Raw genomic sequence first — 26,807 nt, forward strand, 5'->3', positions numbered from 1 at the left:
ACACCAAAACCTTTAAAACAACACACTACCTGATTCTAGAATCTGAGTCTGATAAACTCACAGACTTTTTCTGTTCAAAACTAGTTGTTTTCCTAAATATTTAATAGCAAGCCTTACAAGAGTCAAGAGACAACAGGTGAAAAATTATAGCAGTATTAGAGGAGGTTTGTCTAATTTTTGACCCACGTTTTAACTTTGATGTCCATAATCTGTCCAATAGATCTCTACCATGTTCACAGTTACTTCCTAGTTATATTATGAAACATCTGTTGCTATTGAGATAAATATGTTAACTGGAGGTATAGAAAGTGTAGAAAATCCACTTTATGAATCCCTCCAGAACACATTCCATTTTATTGTAATGTTGTGCTGGCATTTTCAAATCACTTTATAAGATTAAAGAAAGGAAATGAAGTCATAAGTAAGTGTGATAATGAAGCATTTTAGTATTTTTTTCCATTGTTTTTATAGAGCATTATTGAGTGCCCAAAATGTATGAAACAACAAATTAGACACATTCCATGAACAATCTTAAAATGTGAAAGTTGGTTGGCAGGAAGGACCAGCTAGGTTGTAATGGATTCTGAAGTTCCAGCTGTTCCATCCAGAGAAGAAATTTTAAAAGGCTCTGATGTTTCCCTAAGTGTTTCAAAACCTTTGAATCCTCTTCTATGTGAAATTTTAATAATCCCTCTCCACCAGGTTTTTCATGTCACGTTCTCACATCAAAATAGTCAAAGGCTTGTATTCAGCCCATACTGTTTTAGAAAAAAACAAAACAAAACAGGAGAATAGGTGAAGGTTACAGTAAGAGGGATATAAAAATCTCATTTTATTTGATTATGATTAATTTGTCATTCATACTTTATGCCCTATTCCTACCACCTCAGTGATAGGAAGGAACTTTTTTTTTTCTAAGCAAACACTTATTTAGCATTTATTTGCCAGACAATGTTCTAAGCACTTAAAAAAAATTAACACAATGAAAATAAAAGGCTCATATTCTATATTTCATTGCATTAGAAACAGGTTTCTTAAAAAAAAAATTTAAAAAGCAAGAGAGAAGAAGAGCCCCAAACCAAACACTTGAATAGATTTCCCTTGTTGAGTAGTAAGTTTAGCTCTCCTGATAGGCATGGTATATGTAAAAGACTAAGTTAATTCATTCCTCAATCTATTCAAAGTTGGAGTTTTAGATTATACTGAACTATATGAACCGTATGTACTTGATTCAAACTGTCTTCAGAGTGGCTTTAACTGAAGTGGATGCCTTAGATTTTTCCTAAAGACATTTACCAAGGACAGCTTTAGGAAGCCCATGGTAGGGCTGTGATTTTAGGTGGTCTCCATTATATAGCCCTCATGATCTCCTATATGAAGTCCCGTGGGAGGAAATTCTTGCAGATCTGAATTCCAGGAAATAGTTTGCGTCCCCTGAGGAACTGAAATATTTTTTTCTCATGAACCTGAGAATCATGTAACTGGTTCTGTTTCTCTTTTCGCTTTGACTGCTCGGTTAACATAAGCCAAACTTACTGCTTACCTTTGAGAAGTTGGTAGAACACAGTTATGAGGGCATTTTACTTCCTCCCAGACTAGACTTTCAATTCCAGTTTACATTTCCTCTGGTCCAGATTTTTAATTTAAGAAACATTTTCATGCTATACCTTATATTATGAGTTGAAAAAGAGTGTAAATAATTAAGCTTCAAAAAATAAGATAATTAGGCAAGCAAAGTTGAAAAAGAGGACTAGCATAGTTGTATTTTCTTTTTTAAATGTTGCTCTTAGCTATGTGATAATTTATTGATGGTTATCTGGTGGTGGGGATCCTACAGCCAGATTTCCCCATGGTTTGGAAGCAGACTTCTCAGCAGGTCACTATCTCATACCCACACGTCACTTGCACACCCTGGAAGGTGGAGAACATTAAAGCTGTTGAGGTATCCTCTTCCCTTTGTTCAAGCCAGATGAGCCAAATCCAGCCTTGAGTTCCCATGGCTTGTGGACTGAGGGGTCTCAGGTTCAGTTCTGGTCAGGGGCACATACCTCTTTTGCAGGCTTGACCCCCCCGCCCCAGTTAGGGTGCATGTAGGAGGCAAGCAATCATTATGTCTCTCTCACATCAATGTTTCTTTTTCTGTCTCTTCCCCTCCTTTTCACTTTCTTTAAGAAAACCAATGGAAAAAATGTCCTCAGGTGAGGATTATTTTTTTAAAAATTAAGCTTGCCTCTGGCTTAGAAATCAGGCTTAGTCCATGTCCTAAAACAGATGAGAAATTATTATTCATTATTTATTCATTCAAGAAAAATTTTCAAGTGGCCGCCACTTGGCAGGCACTGTCCAAGGCATTGGTGAATATACTACTGACTAAAGCTGGTAAGAAGAAAATAAAACAACTTTGCATTCACATAACTTACTTCTAGTGGGTAAGACAAACAAGAAGCAAGTAAGGACAATAAAATGTGTAACTAGTGCTAAGGAGAAAAATATGGCAGGGAAATGGCACAGGGTGGTCAGGGAGGGCATGGCTGGTGATTGGACATGAGGTAGAGACCTGAAGGAAGGAGGAGAAGCCCTGAACCAGGTATGTGTTGGGGAGAAGAGTGTTACAAGGGGAGATCCAATAAGTACAAAGCCCTGGGGCTAGAGGATGCTCAGTGGGTTGGAGGAGAGTGTATACTAGTAATAATGCAAAAGAGTGGCTGTGGGAGGGCAGATCCAGGAGGCCCTGGCGACTTTGGCTTTTACTCTGAGTGAGATGGAGAACCATAGAATGGTTTTGAGCGGAAGAGCGATAAGATTTGATTTATATATTAGAAACATTACCTTGGGTGCTGAGTTGAAAGTAAACTGTTGGAAGGCACCAGCAACCAGTTAGGAGAAAGCCCAGTTAGGAGTGTACTGAAAGAGTCTAGATTAAAGATGGTTAGCATACTAGTCAAGATGGAGATGGAGGGGTGGTTAGATTCCGGTTTTCCAAAGAGGGAGTCACTAGGATTGGTCGATGTGTTAGATCTGAGGAGTAGCAGAAATAATGGAATCAAGCACAAATTTGGGTTTTTAGCTGAAGCAACTAGAAGAATGGAGTTGCCTGGGAGATGAGCAGGCATGTTGGGAAGATGGAGAGGATTATTTTAGATGGAGAAGATGAATCTACAGGTGGATATATAGGTCTAATTAAGGAGGAGGCCACCTGTCTGGAGATGTAAATCTGGGAGTCATTGGCAGACTGGTGGTGTTTAAACACATGAGACTAGCTGGATCACCTGGGCCAGGAGTGAACGGAAATGAAGTAAGGAAAAGGTCGGAATATGGAACTTGGCAGAGCCCTCCAGAATCTTCCAATACAAGGCATTTAACTCTCCTCAGTGGCCAGCGATGACACAGAAGATCATGAGGCATGAAAATTCAATTCAAGTATGGGAACCCTTTCAGTAATGCTGAATGGAGACCAACAATTGGCAGTTGAAAGGCTGATTTTGTGTTCCATATTAGAGGGTATAAAAGATTATTTTAAAAAGAAAAAGAAAGAAAGAAAAGGGTGAATTAACCTTTTACATTTGATTTCTTTTTTTTTTTATTAAGATAGACTAATGCAAATCTAGAAAGCCAGAGAAAGTTTGCTATCTGATAACAGTTTTGTGAAAGTGTATTTGTGTGCGTGTGTAAGAAAGGAAAAGGGAGTTGAAAGGACTAGAAATTAACTCCTTTGTCTTCCTGAGAGAGATCTAACATCCCAGCCCAACGTGGTTAAAGACCCTGAAGATGAAAAGTGCTGGTATAAGTGCTAAGTGTTGTTATTCTCCCATAGGACCTAAATATGACTCATTATGCTGATGCAGCAATAGCAAATTAGGACATTTCCATGCGCTAGAATTCCTACCCAAATGATGAAAAGTGCAGTGTATTCCCAGAGGGTGTTGACTGTTTAACACATGGAAACAAGGGACAAGCTACAATCTTAAGATCTTGCATCCCAGCTCAACAGGAGTCACAGAACAGGGCAAGGCCAGGTCAGTCTCAGCTCAGAACAGTGGGCTGCTCAATCTGATTAAATTCTGTACCTGGAAATCATGTTACCCGACACCACCAGCTCTTGGGGGAGAGAGGATGCAGGGAGGCACTTTGCTTTGCTTTCCTACAGGGTCTTGTTCTATCAGCCACTAGCTGGCCCAGCTGCTCTCTGGGGAAGGTATAAGTGGCGCTGGATGGAAAAGAAAAGACAGAATTGAGCAGACTTGCGACAGCTGCATGTTTCCGGTTGTGTTATGTTTTCTATGATATTTGTGTAAAACTATCCCCCTTCCCCCAGAAGTCTGGAGAAAGGAATATCCTGAAACTTAAACTTGGTTTTATCTGGGTATTTAAAATGTCACCATGCTTGTTAAATTGCACTGGATGAGACTGTTTTTGATCTTTTTGGATTTTTTTGTTTTGTTTTTATCAGCATCATTGAAAAGGAAATACCTACTGGCAATATTATAAGAGACAACCTATTTTTCCCTCTCCCCAAATAACTGGAAATCCTAACCCTTATAAGGATTTTTTGCTTCCCATTTTAGTACACTACAACTTTCTCCTTATAGGTTTAAAATATGCCTTCAACTTAGGTGGGATTTGACACTGGAAAAGAGAAATTGACTTGGTCTTCATATCCCACTCCTGCAAACAACTAAATGGCAAACAGATAAACTGGAAGCTATTTCATGTGTGTTAGTTCCCTAGGATTTAGGATTAATAAGTACAGTTTTCACAGAGATTAGCAAGAGTTGGCATCTATTTCCATATATGTCAGTGACTCATGATGTCATCTGAGGTGCTGCCTCAATTTTAAAATGGAGTGGGGAATAAAATAAACTTGTAGTTTTTGTTTTATAAAACTATTTTGTTTTGTGGAGAGTCAGATTATCCTCAAAGTGGCAAAATGCATTGCTCATTACCTTGCAAAGAATGAGCAGTCTATCAAGTATGTTTGGCATGGATGAGGAGGGAAGGCCCATGGCTTACAGGAATTCTGACTGAGAGCCACTTGGGGTTTGCCCATCTCCTCCCATGGAGAATCTGTATATTTGGATAATTTGGACCTTAATTGATGAGTCCTCATGGCCTAAATTCCACACTAAAGAAAACATATCTTACCTCTTGAGGCAGAGGATCTAATTTCTAATGCTAAATCATTTGGCAGTTCATGGCTGTGTCTTATGCAGCAGTGGTGGTGGCAGTAATTGCAGATGGATGTCTCTCTGCCTGTAAGTGGCAGGTGTTATTGTTCTCTGAGTTCAGTATTAAGCAATTAAGTTTTCTTGTCATGGAATATATATATATATATATATATATATATATATATATATATATATATATATAACATTTATTCTGGCAAGGCAGGGATCTCTCTTAAAAATATTTTTATTGATTTCAGAGAGGAAGGGGGAGAGAGAGAGAGAGAGAGAGAGAGAGAGAGAGAGAGAGAGAGAGAGAGAGAAAACAACATCAATGATGAGAGAAAATCATTGATTGGCTGCCTTCTGCCCGCCCCCTACTGGGGATTGAGCCCACAACCATGTGCCTTGACAGGGAATGGAACCATGATCTCTGGATTCATAGGTATGTGCTCAACCACTGAGCCACGCCAGCTGGGCTAACTGAGGTCTTTTTAAATATGGTCACAAGGGTCTCACAGGCTCAAGTTTGAGTTAGAAAGGTTTTAGATTTACTCCTGGTTGTGATGGGTATTCTCATAGGTATTTGTTTCCACTTGCATCTATGAATTACACGGGATTGAGACTGTTTTCCCTTTTTACAATAAAACATGAAGATTGCTAGAGGAAAATGAACATTGATTGGTGGAACCTCCCTATTTGTGTTGAAGAGTTTGCAGAATAAAACCATGTTCTCTTGCACCAGTATTTCTTGTTCAGTTGTGACTGAAAATGATAGTGATCATATTCATGAGAAGCATATATGACATTTTGAACTTGTTATTCATGATCACTTGTTATTGGTCCCTTCACTAATGGAATAATTATAGGTGGTTATGCCAGTACTATCGTCCCCATTTTAAATACAGGGGAATAAACTATCAAGAAAGAGAGTTGATAGGCACTCACTAAGGGGAGCCAGGGGCAGGATGGACATGTTCTGGCTTTTTCCCCACCTCTCTATTCTGCTTCTGCTGCTTTGTCTTTTGATTGTATCTACTCACAGGTGGTTTCTGTTTACACTTTCTCTTCAGAGAATTCACACATTCTCATAGCTACTCCACTCATTCACTCATTCTCAACCAACTCCTCCCTGACAATTCTTTACGTCTACATCTAGTCCTTATGCTGGACTTCAATATTTATCTCTAACCTCCACCTGTTATTGACATTCTCATTGGAATATAACACTGCTGTTTGGAACTCAACTTACCCAGAACTGTCTTCAGAGTTTCCAGTGCAAATTCAGTGCCAAGTCTGATTCCCCTGGTTCTGACAGAGGCTAATCACTCACCCACCACAGCAATCAGCTTGCCTCCCCAACCCTCCTGTGCCCCTTCACTGCTGTCAACTTTCCTAGGAAAGAGTCCTCGTATCTTCTCTTTATTTTCCATTTCGATCACCTCAGGTCTAGACCATCATCACTTCCTACTGGGTTATTTATTGCTGCAAATTCCAAGAAAGTTTTTTGGCCTCCAGCCTAACTTTAAAGAAATGCTTCACATTAAGTATTATTATAGAATGGAATGCATCTTTAACAGAAATATTTAAGAGTTTTAAAGAATGTCTTCTTGAAGCTGCTTGCCTGTCATTTGCAGTTAAAAGTTTCTTCAAATATTGCACTGTTAAAAGTAGAAGGGTTGGTGTGGGATGTCATAGGTATGAAAGAAAGTCTATTGTTTGAATGATGTTAAACATAGCCTTGATTCTACAATATTCTATACATGGAATGCATTTTAAAGAACCAAAGCAGGGATAAAGGAGGGAGCGGAAAAATTAAAAAATTGACCAAGAAAAGAAACAAAAAATAACAAAAACATGGTGGAGCACTGAAGTTCCCCAGGGACAACAATCAACCCGGACTGGGGCTGTGAGGACCTCTTGTCTGGCCCGCCTTCCCAGCAGGCAGCCTTACTCTAGTTGACAATTGGCCCAATTGAATTATTTGGCTGGAAGAATCTTCACTAAAACAATTATGAAGCTCAGTGTTAAGGGCCCAGGAAGGGGCAGCTTTTCCCAGGAGGCAGCATGATTTTTCTGTTCCATGTTGGGTTGGGTTTCCAGCTCATTAAAATCACATCTTACCCATCTGGAGACAGGCAAGTCAGACTGGGATTTCAAGGTATTAACCCAAGTGGGATCACAACAGTGAATGGACACTGTCCTCTGAAGGCATCCATGCCCAGCTTTGAGTATTCAGGACTTCCAACATACCAGATAGGCACAGAACCAGTGTGTATCTGGGGGTAGGAGGCCCAGGATCTGCAGAGGAAACAGTACTGTCCTCTGTGAGGCCCTACATTCATAGTCCCAAGGCAAGTAGCTAAACAGATCTGTTTTCTGGGCCAGATTAAAACAAAATGACTAAAAGAGGAAGCTTTCGTTCTAGGCAGAAAACACCCACCCCCAATTTGGAAAATTGGACCAAATGTTAGACGACACAGTGAGCATCTGCTGCTAAGAATCGGGTAAGCCTGGGCCCCTCACAGAGATGGGATCAAAAACTGACATTGTAAAAAGGGAAGAGGAAAATAATATAATGGTTGCAAGAGTCCCTGCCTCCGTCATCTCATAAATCCAGGTGAACATTGAGAGCAGGTATGGGAGTGATTTGCTCTGGGAACCCTGTTTTTAGCATTTGTGTGTTGTTAAGTTATTTCCATATTGATAAGGCTGAGGCCAGGAACTGGGATTCCATGCATTCCTCCTGTCCACATTTCCAGCACGTTGGCTGTCAACTCAAACTTGTGGTGCAATTACTGATTTTTCACATCAGAACCCAAAGGAACATTTTCTATGTGCTTTACCCAACTACACCCAGAGCCCAGAGGCCTAGGAAAGTTTACAAAATGTCAGGGCTTTCCCTCTAAATTACCTGTACCACCTTCCTACACTTTTGGGAACTAACTGTGCTGATGAACCAGAGGGACTCACCAGCTAGTTGGATGAAGAAGTGGTCAGACACACACAGTGTCACTCGCTTGATCCTTACTTTTTGGCTGGGATGGTGCTCGCATCCCAGGTATGATGGGCTATTGGCTGTGGTCTTTTCCAGAACGTTGCTGGGCTTCCTTTTGTTCTTCGTTTTTTGAGATATAAATGACTATTTTTTAATACATGTTTTTATTGATTTTAGAGAGGAACGGAGGGGGAGAGATAGAAACATGAATGATGAGAGAGAATCACTGCTCCTGCATATACCCTATTGTAGATTGATCCCTCAACCTGGGCATGTGCCCTGACCCAGAATCCAAACATGACCTCCTGGTTCATGAGTTGGCACTCAACTACTGAGCCACACTTGCTAGGCTAAAAAACTCTTTTAAACCTCTTTGAACTTCTGACTTTTCTGGGGACAAGGCCAGTTCTCTCATTTGTTTTCAGAATCAAATGGAATGCCAAAAACTTTACTCTCAGGTTGCCTCTAAGCAACTACTTTCTAATTAAACTCACTCATGTTGGTTAACTTAGACCTGTGGTGGGCAAACTGCAGCTCGCGAGCCACTTACGGCTCTTTGACCCCTTGAGTGTGGCTCTTTCACAAAATACCACGGCCTGGGTGAGTCTCTTTTGAAGAAGTGTCATTAGAAGAAGTTTAAGTTTAAAAAATTGGGCTCTCAAAAGAAATTTCAATCATTGTACTCTTGATATTTGGCTCTGTTGACTAATGAGTTTGCCGACCACTGACTTAGTGTTATATATGTAGATTATTATTATTTTTAATATTTGACCTAATGGCAAATGTGAGCTGTTTTATTGGAAAATTTTTGGCCTAGGAGGCGGGCTAGTCTCACCTGCCAACTCTGCAGTCATTATCTGGCACTGTGGGGACTTCCCCAGTCTTCTCCATGAAGCCAGACGAACCCCTGCATTTTGAATGGAGTGTGGCTACAGCCACAGGCAACCCTGGGATCTGAGTTATGTGCAGAGTGCACCATCTGTTTTACGAAAACTCTGAAAGTTGATCACAGAGCTGACCAGAATGACCTCAGTTGGTGCCCGGTGTGGCTTTGTGTTTGGGTAGGGGCTTATTCAGGCTCTGCAGGCAGTCATGTCCCCAAAGAAGAAAAACAGTCATGTATGGGTGGCTGTCGGATTGATTGACTACAGATGATGCTTCGCTGGGCATTTTGAATAACAGCTGCTCTCAAAGAAGTGGCCCCCTTCCTCGCTTCTCCCGGTGTGATTTGCTATGCACACAGCTTAGGAACGTTCCCAGAGGATTTATGAACATGAGACTATTGCTGGACTTGTTGGCATGGCTGCCTAGGCATCGCCGTCCTTTCCAGGGTGAGCCTGCAATTGCAGAGCTCTAGAACCTGAACTGTGTGGGAGCCCCACCCTTCTACCCCACTTGGTTGGTGCCCAAGCAGCTGGCAGGAAACAAGGCGGTCCAGAGTCCTGGCAGTGTTTTTTGCAGCGGGATGTGCCATAGTGAAGAGATATGCACTGTGATATCTCTGTGCTGCTGGTCCCCCTGAAAATGGCCTCCAGCACTTCCGGTGTGATTGACAACAACCCAGACGTGGGCTGTGGAGAAGTAATGCATAGTATTGCCCGGATTCAGGACAAGGGCAAGAGATCAAGACGCCATTACACCAGTCTCTAAAAGCACGCATGGCTTCACTTTCTCACCGTTAGCTTATAACCTTGGAGTTATGTACATATGTGGTTCAAATTGTTGAGACCTGGAGATTAGAAAATAAAGTTAGTTCCCAGGTAGATAGTGTTATATTCACATACTATGTCACATACCTCACTTTGGACGTTTTTCTGATGTTGACTGAAAGAATCATCCAAAAAGGGGTCTTGGGAACAGAAATCCAAAGTCCACATTCACAGAGACAGAAACACAGTGGAGACCTCACTGCCAGAAACAGCGACTCCTCCCTGCACAGCAGGAGGATGGAAATAGCTCCTTTTCCAGGTCTCTGTTAGAGTTGTATTTATTTGTATCATACAGGAGCGCATGATTAGGTAAAGTGGACACTCCGGGCTATGAATATTCCTCATTACTCTGACCATCACCTTGGATCACCTACAATGTCCCTTTAACACCAGCTTTAGCAGACATCTGCTGCCCCCTGATTGTGACAGGGATACCATGGATTCGCCCATCTGCTGGGTGTGAACTTAGAGCTGACTCACCATTAGTGGTGAGAGAGGTGAAGGGACCACAATACAACTGATGGCGGGAGAGGAGCCATTTTGACTCATTAGTCTGTTCTTCTAATGGCGTGGACACTCCCAGACGACAGCTACCAGAGCACTCCTCACCGGAGCCTCTGCGCTTTTCACAGGCAAAACAATTTGTTAGCAGCTCTGATGAAATAGTCCAAGCACATTTTCTTTTATGAGATTTTACACTTTTCCCCATCCTAAAGTCTACTGCCTTTTGACAGAAATTTCACCATGCCACAGCAAACCTGCCTAAATCATGTAGCATTGCCTGTTGTTATGAAGGAGTAGCGAGATCTCATACTTGCGCTTTGGTCAAACTGATGTGGCCGTGGAGAGAAAGGCCGGAGAGGCTCGCAGAGAGCAGGGCACAGTTGTTCTGATCTCTGCCTGAGGCTGCTGTTAGAAGGAGGAGGGCGAATGGAGCTCTCTGTGTCCTAGGAATGGCTTGAAAGGAAGTTAGCCACGAAAATGCTTTGCTTAGATGCTTTGTGGGGGATTCGTTCAGCTCATCCTCCTGGACTTCCTGGCTTTTTATCAGCAGTAAATACCACTCCAACAGAGCCATGCCCCGTGAGCATGAAATGGTCAGTTTTCAAACATCCACATATGACTTACTGAGCTCACACGTTTCCCCCGACTTCCTCCACCTCCCTTGCGAAGTTGAGGCACTTCCTTCCTCATTCCCTGCTCAGGGTGTCTGTGATCTCCTTCACTTTCAACTTTGCCGCTGAGACCATTTGACATATTGGCCAGCTTCAGAATGAAGTCGCGACAAAGATGGCTCATATTTGCAGTTGTCCCTCCCTGGCATAGAAAAGAAGAAAAAGACCCAGTCTGATTTTTAGAGTGGTCCTCTTTTTCTACCCCCCGCCCTACCCCCAGCCCCTGGCAGAGGTAACCTGTTCCTCCTGCCAAATGCCTTTCCCAACAGCTGTTTGGTGATTCTGTGTCGCTGGGCTCATTGTAAAATCAAGCATATCCTTTTAATTACCTGTTCATATTTCAGCGATGCCGAGCTCCGTGGCACAGAGAGAGGGGATAAACCTTCATTATAATGGATTTTTAGTAAGACTATCTCTGAGATAAGAGTCCTAAATCTTGGCAGCCTCTGTAGAGCACACACTTTGTGCTGCACACAAATTCCTGGCTCCCCAGAGCCGTGTTATAAATGGAGTGCATGGTCCAGGGCTGGGTAATAAGATACTGCAGATACATTTGAGAGCAAGGTGCACTTTTGCTTTATTTATGAAGATAGACATGCTGGTTGAGGGCTTAATCACAGCTGATAAATCATTTTAAGAAAGCCTATTAGAACCATATGCTGATTTTTTGCATTAATGTAGTGTGTCTGTTTCCAGTCTAATAAGACAGGGTTTTCTCTCATGCTCTCCGTGTCTCTCCAGCGTGCACTATTTATCTGTTTAAGTGGTATCACTTGTGTGGGGGCATTTATCTCTTTAAGAGGTACCATTAATAAAAGGACGTGAAAGGAAAGAGGCAAGGAAAGATGAGGGAAGGCGCCCATTGCACAGTGCCTGTGTGTATGTGCATGTGCATGTGTGCGTGTTTATGGTCTGACAAAGGAAAGAGTCAGAAAGCTGAGAAACGGAAACATCTCAATTAGAGTTTCGGAAGACCATGGACTGGTCTTCCCTGGGCATAAGGTAGTCATTTCAGCCCAGGTGGTTATAATACGCAAGTAAAAGATTATCTGAATAGAGGGGTGCGTGCGTGCGTGTGTGTGTGTGTGTGTGTGTGTGTGTGTGTGTACGCGCACTGACATTTTGGTTACCTCACTTCTCCCCAAGCTAGAGGTCTGCCCAGGAACAGGTCCCAGAGCTCTCTAATGAGAGCCATATTGGGAGTCCAGATCGGAGCCAAGTTCTGTTTATCACTAATTGCAGGGGTGCCTTGCAGATCTTTTCTATTATTTCCTGATTATACCCCTGCTCTTTTTATGATCTTGCCAAAATTCAAACAGTAATAATTGCATGATTTATTGTTTATTTATAACCCCCTCTACTGCGTCCATCGCTGTATTGAATAGATTTTAAAATAGCAATGGCCTCTCCTAAATGACTGGGTTTCTTTTACCTTCCACTGAGAAGTCATGTGTTTCTGAATCTCATTTATCCCTTTAAGACTTACTGGCTTTTTATCAAACAGCAAATACCCCATCCAACAGAGCCATGCCCTGTGCATATGAATGGCTGACTCGGTGCAGCTTTCAAATGTCTGTCTTCTTCAAAGTGCTTCCATGGCCCTCCTTCCCAGAGTGCTGGGCTTATGGCCATACAAGGAGGGGTTGGAGGGGGAGGGCCAGGGAGGTTGCTGCACAGAGAGAGCTTGTGTGCCAGGAAGATGTTTCGGGAGAGGATATAATTTATCCTTTATGATTGTATCCAGGTTGGATTATATGACTGCTAAATTTCTTTCCAACTCACAGTTGCCATGATTCTCTGAAAACAATGTGTTTAGAGAGACGAGTTAAAAGCCTATTTAATATAAATGTGGACATAGCGGGAAAATATGCCACCAAATTATTAGAAATGAGTTTATAAGTGAGTAATAATAAAATCACCATCGTTTATTGAGTTTCTACTATTTGTCAGACATGGTGCTATAAGTTTTGTTTATTTTATTACCTGATCATCACAACAATTCTATCAGATAGATATTTTACCCTCATTTTACATAGTAAGGAGTTAAGGCTGAAGAGATTGAGTAATTTTCTGAAAGCCACAAAGCTACAGGGAGTGACAGGTTTAGTATTTGTACACAGGACTGTCTGCTGGAGAGTTCATGTGCTTCTCACTACTTCAGATGGCCTGTTCCTATCTTTATTTCTTAATGGCACATGCATGTTTAATACATGCTAATTTATATTTTTAAATGTTCAGTGGATGCTTTACAAAACATCAAGCTGAGTTTGACCTGCACAAATAAGAAAAATAAAAAAACTACCTTGGCTGCACCCACTCTATCCTAGTCTTTTAAATCCTCCTCTGGGCTCAGTAGGTTTCCAATATCAATTCCTCCATGTTCCGTGGCTGTGGCTGCAGACAGCATGGCTGACCCTGAAACCTCAGAAAAAAAGGCAGCTTGCTCATTATGATGCCTTTCTCAATATCTCCAAAGGTATGCAGTTCACCATGACTGATCTATTCACCAAAAGGTATAATTTCAGTTCCAACCCAGGCATGGGACAGTCTTTCCAAACTGGTCCTAGTGATCACTGCTTTCCTAAAATGAAATGAACATTGGTTGAGTGGAGCTTGTTTGGAGCCTACATTAGATTCGAATAGAGTGCTATTCGCTGAATGACTGCCTCAGGAGAGCACACTGGGGAGAACATTGCTCTGATCTGTTAGGGCATTGCCGTGGGTTTCAGAGGGTTGCTATGCCACTCTCATTGGGTGTCATAGGATTTTGGGCATTAACATCAAGAGTAATTGCTGGCATATAGGCTGTGCTCATGCAGGATCTAAAATGATTAAAGATGAAAAATACCTAATAATGAAGTTATGAGTTAATAGCTATATTGTGTAGAATATCTTCATCTAAAAAGTATTAAAAAACACAAAACTTTGAATTAGAAATTCATCTATGCATTCAACAAAGTTTTATATATGTCAATCGCTGGAATATCATAGGGTCAGTCAATAGGATATCACTCAAAATGCCAACACTTGAAATAAAGTGAGACAAATGTTTTGCATCCTACAGTATAATAGGACTAAACTAAGGATTCCCTAATCCCCTAATTCAGTAGTGTGTGTGTGTGTGTGTGTGTGTGTGTGTGTGTGTGTGTGTGTTGGGGAGAGTGGCAGGTATCAGTAGTGGTCTTGGTTAAGTAACCTAATATTATGAGCTTTGTGCTTCTCATCTGTACAATGGTGATAATAATTACTCATCTCATAGGGTGGTATTGATGCTAAATGAAACCTATGTAAAGCACAGTAATGTGTATGCAGTGGAGCTCAATCATTCTTGTTCTCTTCTTCACTATACACACACCTGAGGATGAGACTTTTGTATCAAATCTGGGATAGGAAATTAAGAAATATTCTATGCCCATAATTTCCCCAAAATTTTATATGGTATTTGGGATTCAGAAGTCCCTTTAATCACGGCGATGGGCCTTCCAAAGGTTTTAGTCTCTTGGCCTAAACTGGAGCGGGTTTAGTAGTTTGACCTATACCCAGCAGGAGATAGTCTTTCTGTTGTTACAGGTGATTCTCATATAAGTCAAAAGTCAGGGCTTCCCCAGCGTTTCCTTTCCCAGCCAGGTAATGCAGTGTACTCACTGTTTCCTTTTAAGAAGGTTTGACAGATGTTGGCTAAGCTGACTTCCAGGTCAAAAAAATGTTTAAGGATGATTTCTTCAGAGCAATAGAATAGACATTCCCATGAGACAGATCAAAATTAAATCTTAAAATTTTTAGAACAGGCTCACCTATTCCTTAGTTACTTACCCACAAAACTGTCTATGCCACCAGTATATCTCACTGGTCTTCATTGGCATTTGAGTAACTTCCTGGAAAGATGTGCTGCTCTCAGCATCTGGGTGTTCAGGACTACTAGAGTTTTAGGTATTTCAGAATATTATTGGGAAAGAAAAATAAACTTTCTCTTTGGTCAGATCCACCATCAAGGCTGAATTCATGGCTTGGTCAAGCTTGGCCTGATTGGAGAAAACAGTCTGTGCAGCCACCTGAGCTGGCCATGCTGAAAATTTCAAGGCCAGTTATGCCCAAAAGAGGTGCTGCCTGCCTTCCAGTTCTGATCCACCTGGGGTAGGGGTCCAGGAGAGAATATTGCTTCATGCACAGATCCACACAAACTTGGACCAGGGCTCCATAACCATACATTCATTCTTGTTTTTGTTTTTTTTGTTGTTGTTGTTGTTTTTTTGCAAATGTTACATGCTCAGTAATACTCTCCATTCTGTAATTGTATATAAACTAGAGGCCTGGTGCACAAACTTGTGCACATGGCGGGATCTGGCTGGCCCTCCCCAATGGGGACCCACCAGGACCCGGCCAGTGTGGGGAGACAGGGGACATGGGATATTGGCCCGTCCTGCTCCCAATCGAGATAGAGGGCCGATCAGGGGCTGTTTATGGCCTAACAAAAAAAATGGGAATATTGTGAAATACTAAATTAGTGATGGTGGCACCATCTTGAGTTTCCCACCTTGTATCAGAGGAGAGAGCAACTTGTTAGGGAATTAAAGCTGAGATGGGACATACATCCTGACCCTTTTGTGCCAACCTGGTTAGTTTCAGTGGAGCAGGCATGAATGGGCTTTTCCATTTTCCAAGCACAAGTTTGAGATTATTGCAGCCACAGTTACTATTATTCCTTCCTAAGTAGGAGCTGAAAGACCAACTTTCTGCCCCAGTAAGCATCTGTCCTCTTGTCAGATATCTAAAGATAGTGTCACACAAATAATTCTATTTCAATGTTTACCAAAATGCCTTCCTTGAAAAACTCTTGCATCAGAATCACCAGCATAACCAATATCACTCATTAACTACCCAAAAATACAAATTATGGGGCCCAACCTAGACAACTTCAGGAAGTTAGAGTGTGGCAGGTTTTAAAGTGAGGCTGATGTTGCTGGCCTGGAGATCACACTTTGAAAACCACTGTTATAAGAAAACCATTGCTCTAGGAATTCCTTTGTCAAATATGTTCACTATTAGTTTAATCTTACCCTTCACTTGGGTTTATAATGGACATTGGCAGTTTAGAAGCTTGAAGAAGTCTGTTATCCATCCACCATTTTAACCAAGTCACTTAACTTCTCTGAGCTTCCATGTCTCTCTACCTTGCAAAATGATGTAGGGTTTAGACAAAATTACACGTGAAGTTTCCAGCACATTGCCTTACACATAGAACATACTTAATAAATGAAAAATATGTTTTGTTTAGTTCAAGTGAGAGCTATGTTGACACTTGTCCCATCCATTCTCTCTTTGAATGTACTGACACTTCAGGATATTTCCAGTATGTCCAAAGATTTCTTGAAACCTTGGAGTCCCTAGTTTCTGTCTGTATTCAAGTAAGCAGATTTTCCCAATATGAGTTATAATTGAGTCTACACTAATTGATTAGAAATTTTCAAGGGGAATATTTTTATGGTGACAAAAAACAACCTACAGATAGTTGTTGAGGATGCAGTGACATCAAGGAGGCTTAGTGTTTCAATTCTAAATTATGTGAAAGTAGTTTATAAGCTTCAATGTGTTATAAAAGTGAGCGGTTGTGATTATAATTACTATTATCTTGGCAAATGCTTTAGGTTAAAAAAAAAAAGGCTTGCCACAACAGAATAGGCATGTTTCTCATTTTTCAAGGAAGATTATGATATTTATTTCCCTCCTTTGGCCATCCTCTGACCATTATCTATCTCAGAATATCTTTGGGGTGGGACCTCCATAATTTTCAGGGCCTATTCTGGGTCTGTTGCTTCAAGGCTGGACCCCCAGAGAGGCAATGAGAGGGCAGAGCATCAAATGACTTTGCAGTAAGTCACCATAACCAAGGAAACAGCCCAGTTTTTCTGAGGCAACAAACTTAGAGGTGGGGGAATGTGATTTATGAGGAAAGGCAACAGATTCCCAGTTCTTCTATGTGAGCAACACTAAAGCCATGGTCTGGCACACACAACTGGTTTCCATAACATTACTGTGTGACTTGATGGTTATGTCCCCAGACCAGCTGGCCTTCTGGAAGGAGCTGGATGCAGAAACCCCACCCTAGAGTGCAGGCAAGGGGTCGATTGACTGGGAAGCTCAACTCTGGCAAAGCCTCAGGAGTAGATGCTGAGGCAGGAAAATGAGCATTCTCAGCATGGCTCCCTGCAGGGAGCCCTGTTGGCAGGCAGAAAAGGGTGGATCAAGAAAGTAGGAAAGGAGTGAGGCAAGAGGAAAAAAAAATTACAGATGTCCCAAGTTTCCACAATTTTATCAAAATATTTTCCATGACTCATCTTGTGACTTTTCCCAAAAATTTAATATGATAAAACCACTGCCCTCAGTATAATTAAACTGCAATTACCCAATAGTACAAGGGTGGTGCATTTTAATCAACCTCGTCATTCTCTGAACCACCCAATCCAAGGTGGGGAAATTAAAGAATGAATTTGTCACTCTTGCTTCTTCCATCCTGTCTCTCCTAGCCCCGTGGTCCTCTACAGGGGAGAGCAAAACAGAAGGCATTCCAGAATAATTTCCTCCCACTCTAAAGTAGTGACATAAAAAAGTTGAGTAGAGGGAGCTGGAGGATTATGGTTTTTTGCTTGCTTGTTAATTCAACCCAACTGCTAGATTAGTTTGGCTCCAAAACACTTTGCATTACCTTTCCATATGCTAACCTGTAGGAAAGTTTCCTTGATGGTGGAGGTATTTGGGAAACTTGATAATGACGCTAGGGACTGCTAACTGACACCTACTATCTGCCAGCTATTTTACAAACATTATCTCTTATCCCCATAAGAGTTCTTTGAGGCAGATTTTAACACAATATTACTGATAAGAAATGAATCTCAGCCCTGACAGGTGTAGTTCTGTTGGTTGAGTGTTGTCCCATGGATGGAGAGGTCGCCAATTGAATTCCCAGTCAGGGCACATGCCAGAGTGATGGACTTGATCCCCAGTATGGGGCGTGCAGGAGGCAGCCCATTGATGCTTCTCTCATCGATGTTTTTTCCTCCCTCTCCCTTCCTCTTTCTAAAATCAATAAAAACATATTTTAAAAAAAGCTCAGAAACTCAATGACTTGTTCTTAGTCCCAGTGACAAAGTAGGGATTTAAACTCAAGACTAACCAATTCCCAAAGTCCCCCTTGATACTGAAAGGGGGTGGTGGTGGGATGCAGCAGGAACAAAAGCAGTTCAGGGTTGCTGTTACTGCTTTTAAATGCCTGCAGACTGTTTGTCACAGGCTCCCAATCCACTCGACCCTTGTTTCCCTCACTCTGCCGGATGAGAAGGGTCCTGCCTGGCCAGGAAGGTGTTGAAAGGCCTGCCGCTGCGTGTAGCTCATCTCAGGAGACAAGGTTCGCCATTGCTGTGACCTGGGAAGGTGCTGTGGTCCAGCTGGACCCTCTGCCTTCACTCAGAGGTGGCTCAGGCAGCTGTCCAGACTGCACGAAGCCATAGCCACTCCTAACGTCCAAGCAGGAAACTGTGACTGAAAAGCTGAAAAAACATATGATCCCATAAAAAGTGTCCTCTGGGGAAACAAGTCATTAGTCAGCCTTATTTATTTATTTTTCCTTCTTGCCGCAGAGTTCAATACATCCAAAGGAGCTGTGATTATCATATAAAAGGCTATGCAAAGTCGCCCTCCCTGTATGATGCTGAAGAAAACTTTATCCTGGCCTTTTGCCACAGTGAGCTTTGTTTGTGTTCTTCAGATTCAGAATGCTCTGACCACAGTTGTGATGGCCCAGTCAGAGTGCAAGTGTGTCTCAAAATCAACAAGCAGAGTTGGACCTCTCCAGCGTCCCCTCTCATCTCCACCCTCGCGCCTGCCTTTTATCCTGTCTGATGACGGAGGCTGGAGGAGCGGGTGGCCTGTCTGATGACGGAGGCTGGAGGAGCTGGGGGCAGTAGCCTTAAGACAAGATTTTCTGCAGGAAAAATGTGCTTAACGAGCTTAGGAAATACCTCGTGGTCATGAAAAGAGTAATAAAATTTCTGCTTTCTTGGGCGAGATCAGGAAACCCTGACTGTCCACTCTTCATTTTCGCCAGTTTTACTTGGAAATGTGCTTTTGGAAGGTCAGTTTTTTAATGGGTAGCAGGAAAGAGTCTCCATGTAATCTTTTGAGGAAAACTCCCAAAATCCATGGATTCAATAGAACCACTCCCCCTTGTCCTTTAGAGATCTCTTGGTACTAGACATGTCTAGTTATTCTTCCTACCATCTGTATTAGATTCCTAGACTTACGTAATAAAGTACCACAGACTGGATGGCTTAAGCAACAAAAGTTTATTGTCGTGTAGTTCTGGAGGCTTGATGTCCAAGACCAATGTGTGGGCAGGGTTAATTCCTTATGAGAGCTGTGAGAGAGGATATGTTCCAGGCCTTTCTCCTAGCTTCTGGTGGTTTGTTGGCGGTCTTGGGGTATTCCTTGGCTTGTAGATACATCACCAGAATCTCTGCCTTCATATTCATATGGTGTTCTCCTTTTGGATGTCTCTGTTCAAATTTCCCCTTTTTATAAGGATACTTAGAATATTGGATTAGAGGCCCAACTTAACTCTATCTCAACTCATTATATCTGCAACAACTCTATTTCCAAATAAGTTGACAAACTGAAATACTGAAGGTTAGGTCTTCAACATATGAATTTGTGGAGAGACACAGTTCAACCAATAATACCATCTGACAGACTTATTCATATTCTCTTTACATTGCAATTCTGAAAATAGACCAATAGTGAGGAGTGTTGAGACCTAACTAAAAACTGAGGCTAAAACTTTTTCAGTGGAAAACTACTGATTCAATTTGAGACTACAGTATTTGCTTGTGAAACAGGTTTTGTAGGGTTTGGAGGAAGTTACTGTCATGAAGTGAGGACACCCAAATGGTGCTGTGGAGAAGTCATATGGCCGCCTGTCCCAACAGATGTATGAATGACCCATCTTGGAACAGATCTTCCAGCCCCAGTCAAACCTTCAAATGAGTGCAGCCTCAGCAACATCCTGAGTTAGAAGCACTCTGTTAAACCATTTGAATTCCTCACCTAGAGAGACTCTGAGCTTACAAGTGCTGCTTATTGTTTTTTCACTACTAAGTTTTTGGGTGGTTTGTTATGCAATAGTAGAGATCTAATACAGACCCCAACCATGGGAAAGTCCCTCTGTCCCTATGTTGTGAACAGTAACATCCTGACAATATCAAGTGGAAAAGGGTCTCAGATCAGCAGTGCCTCAGGCCTTTAAGTAAGAAGGTTTCCTGTTTGCTTATTTTTGTTTTTTTAAAGACATTTAGGAAAATGTACTGTCAAAGTTGTTGAAAACAGATTTATTTATTAACCATGAGTCTAATGTGACCATGTAAGCAGCTGGAAGAGCACAGAGTTCTGAACCAAATTAACTGTTTTCCCAACTATGCAATCTTGGGGAAGTTAATATACTTTTCAGCCTTAGTTTTATCATCTGTAACATAGGATAATAAAACAATAGTATCTAGGTTATAGAAAAGAAAGAATATAGGCAATAGCTTAGAACTGTGTTTGTCACATAGTAAAAATTCTCCATTTTGGAGAAAACAGGGATGGGATGATAATTCTTAGGACATACAATGGGACAGCTAAATTAGGTGGGATACATGCTACAGAGGCAGCCTTTCAGGAAATGGAATTTAAGTGATGAAGGTAAAACCATGCTTTTATAACCTACCTTATTCAACCTTTATAAATACATAAACACAATTTTAGGAGGACAGGTAACTGTCCCTGGTTATAGAAAGGTTACTGAGGCCAGATAACTTGCTCAGGGCCGTAGACACATGGAATCTATGATTGCCTGCCTTGCCAGTTCCATCAGAATTATTGTCCTTTTCTTTTGTCTACACCTGCACTTTACATGGAGATGGTGATGTAATTCATGCAGAAAGTCCCATCACACATATCACATAAGAAAGTCATGTGACAAATAACTCATTTCGGAAAGTGTATTTCCTAAAAGTGTTTTATTTCTACTTGATGACAAGTTTCCCACTCATAATTTCTAGAAGCTTTAAGGGAAATTTTTATAGGATTTTGAGCTCTGTGTCATATATAACATTATTCTTTATAAGAAGCCTTCAATGGCTTAGCCCAGAATTGGGCAAAGATGGCCTCCTCTTTGTTCCAAAGGAGCTTAAAATTCCACTGCCAGCTTTTTACTTTTTGGTACAATAACCAAACATGAGTATATTGTGGGGTGCCCATCCTGAGCCAAGTCCCTCAGAGGTAAGTCCTGGTCCAGTCTTCTCCTCACTTCTCCCCTTCCCTTTCCCCCCCTCCTTCTACTCCTTTTCCCTCCTCCCCCTGTCCTTCTCCTCTCATTCCTCCTCCTTCTCCTCCTCCTCCTCTTCTTTCTCCTCCTCCCCCTCATTCTACTCCTCTTTCCTCTCCCCTTTTCTCCTTATAAATGGTGCTTCACGGGATGGGTCAACATCTTTTAAAATAAAAAACAAGTGAAAACATTTATGAGTCACAATAGCAGGTCACACTTGGACTCCAGCATTTGCTTTGGAAACAGGGTTTTTCAGCTATGTTCTGGGGACCCAGATCCTGTCACTCAGCCCTGGAAAAGCAAATCTGTATCTGCTTTGTGAAGAGTATTAGCCAGGCAACTCTTGATGAAAAGAATCCCAGACCAACAGTGCCTCAGGCCTCAGGGATAGGAATTTCCAGAAAGGAAAAAACGAGGTGTTTTGATCCAGTTACCCTTCATATTGTTGTCTCCTTGTCCAATTTGCTAGAGAATTTCCCACTGGCTCTTGGCTCATTCTCAAACTGTAGTCTTTCAGAGATTACTCTGTATGGCGAAAGACAAGGGACTCTTTATTAAGCAGAATGGGGAGGCCTTGGCTTATAGGAAGGGCGGATGGATGCTTTGGCCTCCTGTCTTAGCCCCACCCTGCACCTCCCTCCAGAGCCCTCTCTGGGCTCTTCCAACTCCCAGCGGCAGGAGGACTACTTGGACCCCTTTACTTGGGTTGGAGGTAGAACACTATTGTAAGCTAAGTCGTCCTTAAGGCAATCCCTCCACTGATTGGGGGGCCTCTTGCAGAACTATTACAACAGCAAAATGACATTTCCAGCAGGCATTCCAGTGCGAGGGGGTGGGGGGTACTCCTTCTTTACTCACTTTCCTCCAAATATAAGAATTTTCAAATAAGAGAATATTTTCTTCTCTTCTTTTTTACTGCCTCTTTCTATTCATCTTGCTTTCATTCACTTACACTTGTTTTAAAGGCTTGAGTATTCACATACTGTCTTCATCTCATTATGACAAACACTTATGTAAAGCTTCATATTAATTGATTTAGTCCTCACAACAATCCTTTGAGGCAGGTGTCTCTGGTTTTGCCTTTTGGAGATTGGGGAAAAGATACAGAAAGATGAAGTGATTTTCCCAGGGTCAAATAGCTACCAAATGACAAACCCAGATTTGAACCCAACTCTCTGACCCATGAGTCTGAGTTCTCAAACTGCTGCTGTCTCGCATCACTTCCCTCTTGTTGTGTACTTATTTTTAGGAATTCATTCTTCCCTAACAATTTGTTTCTTATTGGAAGGCTATGTGCTGCTGCTCCCATTTGGGGTTCCTCCCAGTCCTGGGTGATTATGCAGTGAGATAAGGGGAACCCTTTGCCAATAGCACGATCCCCTATTTATAGCCCCTCCTGAAATAAGGCCCAGGACAGTCATGCAAGGGCAGCCTTGCTAGGAATGCTGGGTCAGGCCTGATTTGATAAAAAATTCACATCTTTCTGCAGAAAGACTCATACTTGTGGGCTGAACAGTGGAGGCTTTGTCCTCTGCTGGCTGCAAATATCCAAGTCTTCCATGGTTAAGCTATTTTCTTTAGGAAGAGTGCAAGGAGGATGGAAGGAAAGAAAGAAGAAAGGGGGAGGGGCAGAAGGAAGGGAAGAAGGATGTAAGGAAGGAAGAGTAAAAGAATGGGAAAAAAAGGAGGAAGAGAGAGGAAGAAACAAAAGATGAAAGGAGGGGAGGGAGGGAGAAGAAAAGGAGAAAAGAAGAGGAAGGAAAACTAAGAATAAAGGAAAGAGAAGAAAAGGAGGAAGGAAGGAAAGGACAGGAACTAATGGAAAGGAGAAAAGAAGGAAGAAAAGAAGAAATGGATATTTATTTTCTTGGTGACCATGAGTTTTTAGGAAAGATATTCTGCCCTCCTAGGCCCGACAATTTCTGTGATACATTTCTTTTTCTCATCGGTTGGGTCTCACTATTGTTCTGCCAAGATTTTACATTTTATTTTATTTTATTTTTTTTAATAATGCTTTATTTTTTTATTTTTTTTATTAAATTATTATCTGTGTACATATTTTAACATTGCCCCCCCCCCATACATACCCTCCCTCCCCAGAGTTTTGTGTCCATTGGTTGTACTTATATGCATGTATACAAGTCCTTCGGTTTATCTCTTATCTCCCCCAGATCTCCCTACCCTCCCCGCTGTAATTTTACAGACTGCTTGTTGCTTTACTGTCTTTATATCTGACTTTTGGTTTGTCAGTTTTTACATTTTAAAGCTTCTTAACTATTGACAAAGCATGAGAAAAAAGAGGTTGCAACACAATTGACACACTTCAGATCAAATCAAGATTCTGAGCCCAGAGCTGTAACTGGGTCCCTCTGAGAGAGACCCTGTCTTTGTTGCAGCTGCTGCCCAAGTGTTTATTGTTGCAAGTCTCTCCTCATAGCAGGTCTTTTTCCCCATCTGGGAAACAGGCAGAGGCCTGGGAGACCAGTAGGCCAGTGTGAAAGCACCTGGAGTCTATCGGACACACTGCTTTCTATTAAGCAGTTTGGGGTACAGTTTGGGTTTCTCTCTAGCTTCCTCTTTCTGTTTCAAAGACAGAAGTCTCGAGAGAACAGTGGGATATGCTTGCCTTTAGACTTCACAGAGCTGACACGACACAGCGTCGGGACATCCCCATCCCTTTCTGGTCTGATTCACTTCCCTTTGCCACTTCTCTCTGCCACTCCATCCGAGATGCATCTCCCTGTAAGGTGTGCCACCAACCCACTGCCCACTTGGTGGGAGCTCTGTTCCCGCCCAGATCTCAGGTCCCTGGCCACAGGATCTGACAGCTTTACTAGGCAGCAGTTTTGGTCTGACCAGCCTGAAGGTTCTGGAATCACTTAATGAGTAAGATTCACTTCCAGCATCCAGTCCAGCACCAGTCATCAGTCTTAAAGTATTAGCATCCTTAATAGTCTTAGCACCTTTAGAAATAATATCTGCCTCTGGTCACTGAACATTCACCAGGTGCTGAGCCACATACCGATAGCTTTTGAGTGTTATGTGTTTCCGGTCAATACAGTAATATTTACACACACACTCTTATTTAGTTTTCACCTAATCCTTACACAATCCTAAAGTGCAGCTATTTTATTCCCACTTTTCAGATGGGAGCCTGAAGTCTAGAGCAGTGAAGTAACTTGCTTAAGGTCATTTTATCAGTAAGTAGAGAAACCTGGAGTCTAACTAACCCTGGATTGTTTTTCTCCAATGCCAGTGCCGCTCACCATGCTTAACATGCCATCATACCTCCCATGATACCAGCTAGCAAGCATTAAGCCCTACCATGTACCATAACTGCTGGGAGCTTGACGTGTATGGTTTAACTTAATCCCCATAACCATCTTGCAAGATCAGAGGATTGGCTCCATTTTCCAGGGAAGGAAACTGAGGTTTAGAGAGGTTTTGAGAAGCCAAGTTGAATACACTCTGATGTATTCGCTGAAACCCAATAAATGTTTAGAACAGCCCCGAACTTCACCACCAAAACACGAAAGAAGTTTCTATAACATGCATTTAAAGACTTGTGGTTTCTCAGCATAGCCAAGTGTCTGCATTTATTTTGAGCACATGGTCATTTAAAATTACACCCTGAGACAGCTCACCTGGTGTGGACGCCGTAGTGCGGACGTGGAGATGGTGCAGACTGCAGAGCTGCTGGGGAAAGTGGGAACAGTGCGTTCAGACGTGGACGGGGGAGCTGACCCGAGGAGCAGGACAGGGGAGCTGCTGGGTGCTTCTGCCAGGGGCGACACAGGAAAGGGCCCACAAGAGAAGCACGAACCCACCATAGAAGGGGTATGTTTGCAAATCGTGAAAATTCATAACTGATTTTCTGGAGACCAAAAGTAAGAACGGGAGTCTGCCGGGAGAAAGGAGAACTCCACCTTAATTTCAGGCCCTCTGCGTCATACTCAGTACATGCACAGCCCACTTTTCCTTGCTCCATCTTTGTTCTGTGTTAAGCAGTTTGGAGTAGAGCTGGGTTCCTAACCAGACACCATCCATTTCTCACGGCCTACCTAGATGCACAGGAGAGTCTAGACCTCTCACTAAGAAGTCTCTGTGAATGAGTGTGATGAAGTTCAAGTGAGATGCTTTAAAATGTCATTTACAGACATACTGAGGGTAAATCTACATGTTGCCTCCACAGTTCCTTAGGTCATTCTAACTAGGCCGGTAGCCCTGTCCTGTGCTACATCGCCATTTCCTGCGGGGGTTTGTAGTGGCGCTAACATCATTTGCTCAGCTATAAATCCTCTATTCTGGGCACTATGTAAGTATTTCAGGGGAATGTTTTGGTTCACATACCAACATTTAGCTTTAAAGAAGAGTGAGCAAAAAATAGACTTTGGTTTTTAAAATTTGAATCCAAGGTAAAGTTAGAGGTGGTGATGGATGGGAGAGTGATACCTGACAGTTATATCTTGTTTTTATCGAGAGCTTAACTATATGCCAGTTAAATGCTTTTGTGTTTCTTCTCATAAAAATAACAAAAAACAACAACAACAACAACAAAACCACACAGAGAACACGTATAAGGCAGATGCTACTATCATTCCCATTTTACAGATAAGGAAACTGAGAAAGAAAAAGATTAAGCAGCATGTTCAGTGTCTCATAAGCTGGTCAGTGGTAGAGTTGGGATTTGAAGCCAGGTGAGTCTAACACCAGACTAGGCACTGTCTTTAGATTATCATTCTAGGGAACCTCACACTGAAGGAGATTTTATTTTGCAAGAAACCCATAGGAAGAAAACAACCTGAGCATCCATTTCTCACGGTCTCAGCTGGCCAGGGGCTGTGCTTGCACTGATTCTCCAAGAGACTGTGCTGAGTATGACTGGGTTTAAAATTCCTAGGATGCTCCGGTTGTGTTTTGGCCCCTCCAGTAATGTGTCCGAGAATTAGAAAGAGCACTGGATCTGGAGTCTGAAGGCTTGTGTTCAAGTTCTATCTTCACCCATCACTAGCCACTGGAACCTTGGACGAATCACTTAAGTTGTTAAGTACGGACAAAATTGACAACAGTAATACTTCGGTCCACTTCACAGGGTTGTCATGTGATAATATGAGAATTCTTCTATATGAATAAACTCTAAATATCCTTCTACAATCAACAGAGATTGAGAAAAAAGAGTGAAACCAAAGATCATGATAATTTTGAGACCTTCTGAGCTTTAGGTTAAAGGAGTTAGAGGCCATGTCCTTCCTGGACATCTCTGAGTGAACTTAAAACTATTTCAGGCTCAGTCAGCATGGCTCAGTAGTTAAGCAGCAACCTATGAACTAAGAGGTCACGGTTTGATTCTGGGTCAGGACATATGCCTGGATTGCGGGCTCCATCCCCACAGGGAGGAGTATAGGAGAC

General features: G+C 42.0%; 1 protein-coding gene across 6 annotated transcripts in view; it reads left to right on the forward strand.

Annotated features, from left to right (window-relative positions):
• The window catches only part of CREB5 (cAMP responsive element binding protein 5), a 387,508-nt gene that overhangs the window by 84,103 nt on the left and 276,598 nt on the right, over positions 1–26,807 (forward strand). The window lies entirely within an intron of this gene.

The sequence above is a fragment of the Pipistrellus hanaki genome (assembly GCF_964339955.1).
Source record: "Pipistrellus hanaki genome assembly, chromosome: 10".
Taxonomy (NCBI): domain Eukaryota; kingdom Metazoa; phylum Chordata; class Mammalia; order Chiroptera; family Vespertilionidae; genus Pipistrellus; species Pipistrellus hanaki.